At 43.4% G+C, this 9,483-nt stretch overlaps 1 pseudogene; it reads right to left on the bottom strand.

Moving 5' to 3' along the window:
* Positions 1-214: 214 nt before the first annotated feature.
* On the bottom strand, positions 215-2,841 carry LOC144701721 (exocyst complex component EXO70H1 pseudogene; annotated as a pseudogene).
* Between the last annotated feature and the right edge of the window lie 6,642 nt (positions 2,842-9,483).

Here is a 9,483-nt window from a genome sequence, read left to right as displayed (position 1 = left end):
ATAAATGTCTACATAAAGAGACAAATAACAAGAACCTCTTTACGTCACCGGCATGACGTCAACGTGCAAGGCTCTCGGTGCAGGGCAATGGCTTCTCCTGTGGTGCAGTAGTGCAACTCCTTCAACTCCCAGGCAAAGGGAGTAGCCTCCAAGGAGTGATGAAGCCAAACAAGGGAGATGGAGAGAGGAGAAAGAGAGGAAGAGACAAGAAGAATAAACAAAAAAAGCACTTGACGGCTGCAAATTCGGATTAGGGTTCAAGGGGGATGAAACCCCTTTAAATAGCAGAGAAATGGGCCCCAAAATGGGCCATTTCTCACAAAAGCACAAGAGGGAAAGGGCGACCTCGATTCCCGTGCGCCCCTCCGTCATGGGCCCCCTTCTCCCGCATTCCCGTGGTGGGGGGGCTGACAAACCCCAACAATCCGAGATACATAAAAAGCAGAACAAAAAGTTTGTTCAAATACTATGGACTTCACTGTACATACTTCAGATGTCGAAGAAAGGAAACATTTCCTGACCGCCGAAATCATCTTCAATAGCGATAATTGCTGCTATTTACGGTAGACTCAAGACTTACATGTGATAGCTAACACTTTGGGGGACGACATCGGTGAACTTGCTGCAGTGGACCATCTGGACGAATCAGATATGGACATGATGCTTGAGACCGAAGTAGCTTCCCCGAAGAATAGAACTGAGATATAGTTACTAAGGTCGTCGGGTGTGAACCGCACGACGGAGGACAAGTCTCTTTCCCCTCTCAGTATGGTCGCAGCGGCCTTGAGGAAGCTATTGTACGGAGGGATAATCTTACAGGAGAGTGAGAGCTTGAGCTCGTCCCTCATCTCCTCGTCGAGGACTATCCACGAGGCCTGCTCTTTGCAAGCGTGAGTAAATGCGTTATTAAACTGGCGTAAGGCTTCCATCGCCGCTGCTGCATCGTTCGGCACCGCTGACGGCGGCGCCACTGCGGCGAAGGCCTTCCCCCACGCTAGACGCTCGTAGTTCCATACGTATTTTTGCACCTTGGACTCGTTCTTGATGACCCACTCATCTCCAAGGACGACCTTGAGCGGGCTTTCGCGGACCTTGTTCACCACGTACCGAAGATTGTTGGCGAGGAAGAGATATGCCAGTGGGACCTCTCGATAGGCCTCAGCCTTGCTGTCGAGTTTGCAGAGGAGCATGAGAAGGAGCCAGGCAAACCTGGGCGAGACGGAGGACATGGAGCTCTCTCCGCTGCGGTAAGCGGGAGACGGCGGAGCCGACGTCCCGACGTTCGCATCGAACAAAGACTCGGGCAAGGAGGCTGGCAGTTGTAGGGGCTGATCGACATATATATCCGAGAGGGCGTCGTCGTAGTCCGCGAGGAAGATGAGATAGCTCACGGTATACTGCGTAAGTGGGTGAACACCGCCGCCAGGAACTAGACCTTTGGAAGCGTCTTTCTGGATCGTCGCCTCGAAGTCGGAGAGAAGGGTGCGGACCGCCTCGGCTAGTGTACTGAGGGAAGAACTGCTTTGAGTGCGAACTGCGGAAGTGGAGTCATGGGAGAAGACGGACTCTATCACGGGAAGCAGGTCGACTATGGAATTGTACATGTCTAACATCCGGAAAACTTTCTCCGGCGTGACCTTCGTCTTTTCCGCTACCAGCTCGGGGAAGCCCAGGAAATATATCGCTGGGTCCCTCGCAATCTCTGCGAAGGAGGATTCACGGATGGAAGGGGAGGAGGCAAAGACATGGTCGCAGAGGGCACGCTCGCCTGCGAAAAGGGTGCGAACGGCGACCTTGGAGGCTGCGAGCCAGTTTCGGATTCTCAGTCCGAGGACATCCCAATCGAACTTCTGAATCTGGGTAGGGCTCAGAATGTCGAACCCAAGCTTGTAAAGACCCTCATCGACGATGGATCGACGGATCCTCTTGTAAATGTCGACACACTCCTTGCCATAGCCGCAGGTAATCATGCACTCTGCGATCGCTCTTAGATCAGCCATCGCGAGCAGGGACACGCCTTCCACCTCTTCGATGCTCTCGCTGGCAGCATGAATCTCATCGTCCTCGGGATCAGATGTGGAGGAAATGGAGATCAGAGATAGGGATGATCGTACTGAAGCGGGGATCGATTCCGGGTCGAGACGGTCGCGGTTTGATGAAAGGATCTGATAAAACTCCTTCTGTAGGCAGCGCATCCCGGCCTTCATAAGCTTCTGGCCTCGGACGACGAATTGGCGGTCAGACACAGCGGAATCGGCCATAGTAGAGTGCATAGTGTGCTGGAGATCGGTAACAACGCGGAGAAAAGTTTGCGCATCCTCGCGGCTCTCATAGAAGATGGATGTTATCTTAGCGTAAGCCGACGCTTCGGGGTCCCATTTGGCGACGATCTCCTCTGCCGTTTGGATTTTGTTCTCCATCTCGGTGACCGAAAGGCTGTGATGTCGCGGGGTCGCCAGTGCCTTCTCCGGTGACGTTTCGCGGCGGTGTCCGCGTTTCGGAGAGGCAAGAACGAAGATGCTGCGGATTCTATTGGTGGTTGACATCTCTCTCCCGGCAAAAGGTGCAAATCGCCTTATTGATCGAAGTGTGAGGCTGAAGACTGGAGAGGAAGATGATAGATGCCCTTGACTTTGAGATAGCGAACTCTTCGAAGGTGAGAATGGGATACAAGGCCAAGATGGCAGGGCAGGTGTTTATATATGGTTTCCAATGCAGTTTTGAGGGGGACTGGCAAATGGACGTGTTTACTCGTGGAGCACTCGCATGACCGGGGCCCCGCTCGCGCGTTCTCGATAAGGGTTACGCGTGGCGTTCGTCCCCCCTGCAGTGTTCATCACAAGTATAATTTTTTGGAGATGCTGACGTTTAAAACGCTGGGGTTAACGGCAATACTTGACTTTGATCATTGGATTCCTTGTTTAGACGATAGTACTTTCCGGCATCCTAGTGTTTCACTCTTAAAGAAATTCCATTCGTTTCTTGTGTTCACCTGCCGCGTGGGTTCGCTCATATTTACACAATATCGAACGTCCAAGAGGTCAAATATTTTATCAGAGATACTCCGGCTCATACCGGAATGTAGGTTAAGACGATCACTGATGAAGTGGCAAACCACCTCACTTCATCGTTAGCAGTTTAAGTTGAGGTCTCATTCGTTTCAATTGGATTGAGTCTCACATTGCAACTTTCATCGTGTTAAAGTTTTACAACAGTCGCCTGTAGCCCGTAGATTCACATTTCACCCACCCTCGGTCCGCTTCAAACATTGCGAGATTGGTGTCGAAGGCGGGATACAATTGACTGTCGTACATACCACCCCGGGAGCCAAGGACCTCGTCGTTTTTATGATATAATCTGCGTCACTGATGACGAATATTTTCCAGTCTAAATGATCTGCCCCATCTTTCTCACTGCCCCTGATGACTCAAGAGTTCGACAGCAGACTCATTGATTGAAAGTTCGAGTGAATTTTATCAACAAAATCAGAAACCAAAAATCATGCGGCAAGCAACCTTACGTGGATCTAGAAACGATATCCCATAATTAACGAATTTAACCGGCACTAAAAATGTTGGAGTGTTGAATGTTCTAATTCCCCCGGCAAGGTGAAGACCATGGCTTCGATCCTGCAACCTGTATTCAATGAGAAAAAATAATATTTATTTCCTCCGTCGCAATAATACGAGTTATCCTCTTCATCTTTGACAGTACTCACGGTATAGTATTTCTTCTACTTACTAAATATATTTCCTCAAATTTCGACGAAACAAACACCTAATTAGTCAACTCCTTGTCTGGCTGAAATAGCTAGATTGATAGAAGGGTCTGCAGTACAGTTGTCTCATTAGAGGTTGAGCCAATACTTTCTAAGAGAGGCGTCTTAAGGTTAGTTTACATTGCTCTTAAACCGGCGAATAAAAATGCCTTACGAAACATCGTTTATTATATTTTTTAATGGTGTTGAATATCTATTCTGTCAGTTATAACGGAAGTAAACTAACCCTTCATTCCCTTAAGGGTTTTAACGGAGAACGAACCCGTCTTACCATGGTATTGTAGACCAGATGGGAAGAAACTTATGGGCAGCCAAGAAAATAATTATAGGCAGCCAGGGACGATCCATAATTGACTGTTCTCTACTCGTTGACGGCGAACTGAACGCGCGTAAGACAAGGCGGGATGGATATTTGTGTACCAGGAGTACGGATTCCTCGCTAATCTAAATTGAGAACTTGTAGCTTCACGACACTCAGCATGAAATGATCTAACGGGACACACGAGCGGCGCAGGAGCTATAGTGGATGTTCATCTCTCTATCCCCCAAGAACATTTTTTTTTTTATTGAGACGTCAAAGGAATAAGTCATCGCTCGATATCCATGGGAGATGTCTTCCCTCGATTGTGGTACGGTTGGAGAACAGTGGCTGTCCTGCCCTAAAACATGTGGCATCTCAGCCGCATTCCTCTAAAAATCTACTTTGAAGAAAACCACCCGCTCTCGAATGACGCAGTCAGGCAGTGACGTGCCTCTCATTTGTTGCTTTCAGAGTAGGACGCCTAAGGGGAACAGTAAACGATGGCAACGACGTCTCGCGAGGCGTTATTGGTACTAAGCCGCCGTTTACTCATAATTATATTTTTCTCTTGCCAATTGCGTCATCTGCCGCCCCGGGAAGTCATTCCCACTTGCAAGTTTTTTTTCCTGAATTCCGTCAGTTTCAGCTCTCCATAACTCCAAGTGCATGAACCATTCCGTATTATATGGAGTTACGGTAATGCCGATGACTACGGCTTAGCTCAAAGTCAAAGCCTTTAAGGAACCACCGAGGTTCGTGAACCTTTAGAAGTCTTCACGTTGTTGTCTTATAGTTGATCATCGACGAAAGAGGAAAGTATGATAGCTGTTTCGAACAGATGGAAGTTACCGTCGTGAGTGGCGAACCAAAAAGATGTAAATCCCTTTGGACTTTGTAGTCTTTGAAGGATAAACGAGGTGCTTGATCTGTTGAACACTTTAGTGTAGAGTGTGGGCAACGGCTTTTGTGAGGTGGCAATAGCCCAAGGTAAGTGGGCCTATTTCACAGAGGAATTTTCTTAAAGTAAACCTCCACAGTCAAGATTTTGTCGCCGGCTCGCCGCATCCATGGATTTCTCTGAAGATACAGTAATTTTAAATAGATTCAAGGCCTACGCGAGCAAGGATCCACTTTCTCGCGTGACGATTTGTCTAATTATTGTGAAGCTCGTTAAATATTACTCGTTCTCCAGCTCCTTTGTGCATACTCTATGTTCGGAAGGAAAACTCTCCGGGATGCTTGAGGAATGAGAGGCTCTGGGGCTGAAGGGGAGGGACAACGCTCAGTGCACGGTCAAAAATCTTTCGCAAGACATAAGAGAAAGGGAAACTTCTCTGTCACTGTCGCTTTCTTGTTGTGTCGCTGTCTGGTACCCTTATCTCTATCGCGCATGAGACGGAGGAAAACTTATCATAACGCATTGCTCTGTCACACAGCTCCGTATCGGAGGTCGCCAATCTCTGTTTTTTCCTTATCATCTGCGTCACAGCTGACACAACGAAATTTGACCTGATGCGCTACTAAGATTTTTTATACTTCCCTCGATGGAACAGTGTAGGATGGCATTAGTCCTCAGCGGCCAATTTGTGCGTGTAATGTTAACGGGAAGAAATTCAAATTATTGGGAACGCAGAGGACCCCTCACCCTCCAAAGTTTTACATTAAGGAACGCCCCGTCTCGATTCGGGTTTAACAAACACCTAAACATATACCTAAAGTGAGGTCTGGTCAAGACCCGTTCTTGTTGAATAGTCAACGTCAAAGTCAAAGCTAAAAAGTCAGTGTCACAATGTGAACAAAATTTAAGAGCCCAAATTATGTATTTTGAGTAAAATATCAGCATGTAATTCAGTTCATAAAACCAATACAATCGACCAACCAAAATCTTGAAATAAATAAGTCAATCTTGAAAAACATAATATTTACCTTTGAATGGATCCCACTAAATTTGGTCTCCCTTTCGAGTCAATTACATTTCTAAAGCTGGATAGAAAGAGCATATACTTATGGATTATAAGGCATCAGAAACGTGGGCTAATTAGCGAGGGAGATGAAGAGGGTTAAAGAGATGTGGATAGAGTGATAAAGTAGAAGGGAAAGAGATAGAATTATAAAGAGGGAGAGAGTGAGAAGAAAAATGATAGAATTACAGATGGATAGAATGAGATGGAAAGAGATAGAGCTCGAGAAGGGGGAGGACAGAGTGAGGGGAAAAGAGATTCCTAGGGAGGGTTAGAGAGTGGGAGGGAAACGAGTAGAATTGGAGAGTGCGAAAGAGAGAGAAAGAGATGGAAATAGATAGAACCAGAGGGGGGGAGAGAGTGAAAGGCAAAGATATATATTAGAGAGTAAGAGAGGTGGAGTTAATGATGGTGAGAGAGTCACAGGGATTAAGTGATCGATTGAAATAATTGGTGGGACTGTGAGTGAAAAAGAGAGTGAGAGAGTGCACGAGGGACCGAGAGAGGTGGATAGACAGATCGAATTTGTGAGTAAAAAGAGGTAGATACTGAGGGCGAGAGGGAGAGGGAAAGATATTAAGGTAGATAGGGAAAGAGAAATATTTAGGAAGGGGAAAATAATGAGAATGAAAGATTGGGAGAGAGAGATAGAGAGAGAGAAAGATAGATAGATAGAGAGATATGTAGATAGATAGATATACAGACAGACAGATAGATAGATAGATAGATAGATAGATAGATAGATACACATTTATATATATGTATATATATACATATATATATATAGAGAGAGAGAGAGAGAGTGAGTGAGTGAGGGAGTATGGATGTTGAGTTTTTGTCGGCTCCCCTCTTCCCAGAGCAGGAATGTGTAAAAGAGGGCTTGATCATCAACAGTTAGGAAAGGAGGGTGTGCCAAAGGTATGTGGCTCCCTCTATTGTCCTTTTTCTTTAAGTGGGGCCCACTTGTTGGCATTTTCAAAGGGGATTTCACCCTTTGTAAAACCATAGAAGAAAAATACACGCCAGAGTTTTTCTTTTACCTCTTACTTTCTTACTCTCTCTACAGTCTCTTCCCCTTATTCCTTTCTTTTTAGTTCTTTATTTTTTGTTACTCCTTCCGACTACATCTTTCTCTTGAAAGTTTAAGGAGGAGCCTTTCTTTTTATACCATACGACAAGTGTATGCCTACCTCTGTAAATCATGGATGTTGATATTACGTTGAGGATGTATGCAGGTCTGTTGTAGGTCCTCTATGGCATCATATTGACCAAGTCTAGATTAGTATTTTTTGCATATTTTTGTACCATATTGGGATTTCTTTAAACAGTCATATCACAGCTTCATTTGTTTATTTGGACAATATGGCGTGGTCAGCATGTCATTTTGATGTTGGAAATCTGGTCAAAATTCAATACATGGCAGCAAAATAAGTATGATCTTTTGATCTTGCAGGATTTGACATTGACCTTGGATGGGTCAAAACTAAAAAAATTTAACAAAAATCCATGAGTACCATTTGTTCATGTTTAATCGATAGTACTCTTTATCATTTTCTTAGTCACAATGATCCCACAACTATTTGGGAGAAGTTTGTAGAGTGCTCTGCGTCAAATTCAATGATGAGCAAGGCGGTGTTACAGAGAAGGTTGTTTGGGCAGTGTATGTCTTCAGGTTTTGATTCACACGTTCATATTCATTGTTTTATTCAGTTTATTACATAATTGATGAAGATGTTCCTTGACAAGAACAAAGTTTTTTTCTACTTACATCACTTCCTAATCAGCTGACCACATCGTGATAACCTTGTTGCATGGAAGCAAAAACCTAGTCTTTAAAGGGTTATTATGACTTTGATGGAGAATTATCATCGAGAGAAATTAGCCAATGTTACTCATGGTGAGGCACCCTAAATGAGGGACGAGAAGGAGAAGAGAAGATGGAGAATTGAAAGTCGAAAGCAAAGAATAATTGGTACAACTTTAGACCAGTTGGTTGAAGAATATGACTTTTCCTATGTGTTATAAGAAATGACACTTGAGGAGAGGTTCTCAAGAGCTAAGGAATAGAAAGGCATTTGTCATGGTGAATTCTACTCAGACTTGGTTGTGGCTGATGATTTAGTATACTCTTGGATTTTTTATTCTGGTTTCTTATCTTGTGTGTTTTCACAAATAGATGGAGGCCTACGTGCTGATAAGTAAAGTGTAGTGATGCGTCTCCAAATATCATTTATGAGTTTAATCAACAAAACATAAACATGTACTGGTATAAGTAAAGTTTACTAATGATGTGTACGATTGTATCCACAGTGAAAGGTAATTAAGGAGTTAAATTTTTTAAATATTTTTTGATGAGATGAGGATAAATAAATATAAAAACCAAAGTTGAGAGACAAGGTAGGGCAAGAAGGTATAAATTATTAATAAGATGAATATCATTACAATATAGACTGTAAATGAGGATATTAATAGAATGAGAGAACAACAACGAAGTGACGATACTGAGACATAAAAGTAAATAGACTAGAGTGATGTGATTAAAGGAATGAGTCAAGGGGGATAACAAGTGATGTGACAAAGATATAGCGATGTGAAATCTAAAGTACATGGTCTAAAGGTATAGATACGTAATGTTACAGTACAATAGGACAATGAAATGGATTTATGGTAACATGAATTCTGAGGGGAACCAATCTAAGGCAATGATGTTCATAATAGATCCTTAAATTCTGATAGGATCACAGAAATTTTTAAGTTCATGTACTCTCCCTCTCTTCTTTGGTGCCTCTCTCACACACCAAGGACACCAATAACAAGCTTGATGATTCTCATAAACTCGATATCTTTCAATGAATCAAAAAATGCTGCTAGCAGTTTTCAGTATGAATTTTACAAAGATACACACCTCAATATATAAATGAGAGTGTATGGATGGATAAGGGGCTAGACTTGAAGCTACCCTCAAAATTTTAGTTGAATTGGCCTTCTGGATTTTTAGATATCAAGCTCAAAAGTTTAAGAAATCCTAACCGGCCTTATTATGTATCTTCATGTCAATAGCACTTTCCCATTCCCCATTTTTGTTGGCGGTTAACAATATTAATATTCCTTTTTTTCATAATTTGCAAAGTGCCAAATTTTTTAGAGTCACATGTCCTTTTAGAGAAGAATTCTTTAATGATTTAATGATATTGGCGTATCATTTTACCCTAGAAAATTTAAAAACCAAATTGTTGGTTTAGGTTGATCAGGATAACATAAGAGGGAAGAGATGAATTAGGTTGTCATTTTTATGTTGAGTATAATCTCTTGAATTATTTTAGTTATGATCCCATATCTCTTAGATATGCTTTAGTATGATGAGCAGGGGAGGGATGATGCTAGATATTTATATACAGGTTAGGGCTATTCCCTTACATTTTTCCCAGGATATCCAACCCGAA

This window comes from Wolffia australiana, chromosome 1 (genome assembly GCF_029677425.1).
Source record: "Wolffia australiana isolate 7733 chromosome 1, ASM2967742v1".
Taxonomy (NCBI): Eukaryota; Viridiplantae; Streptophyta; class Magnoliopsida; order Alismatales; family Araceae; genus Wolffia; species Wolffia australiana.
The sequence above is the reverse complement of the archived record's forward strand: the minus strand, read 5'-3'. Positions and strand labels throughout refer to the sequence as shown.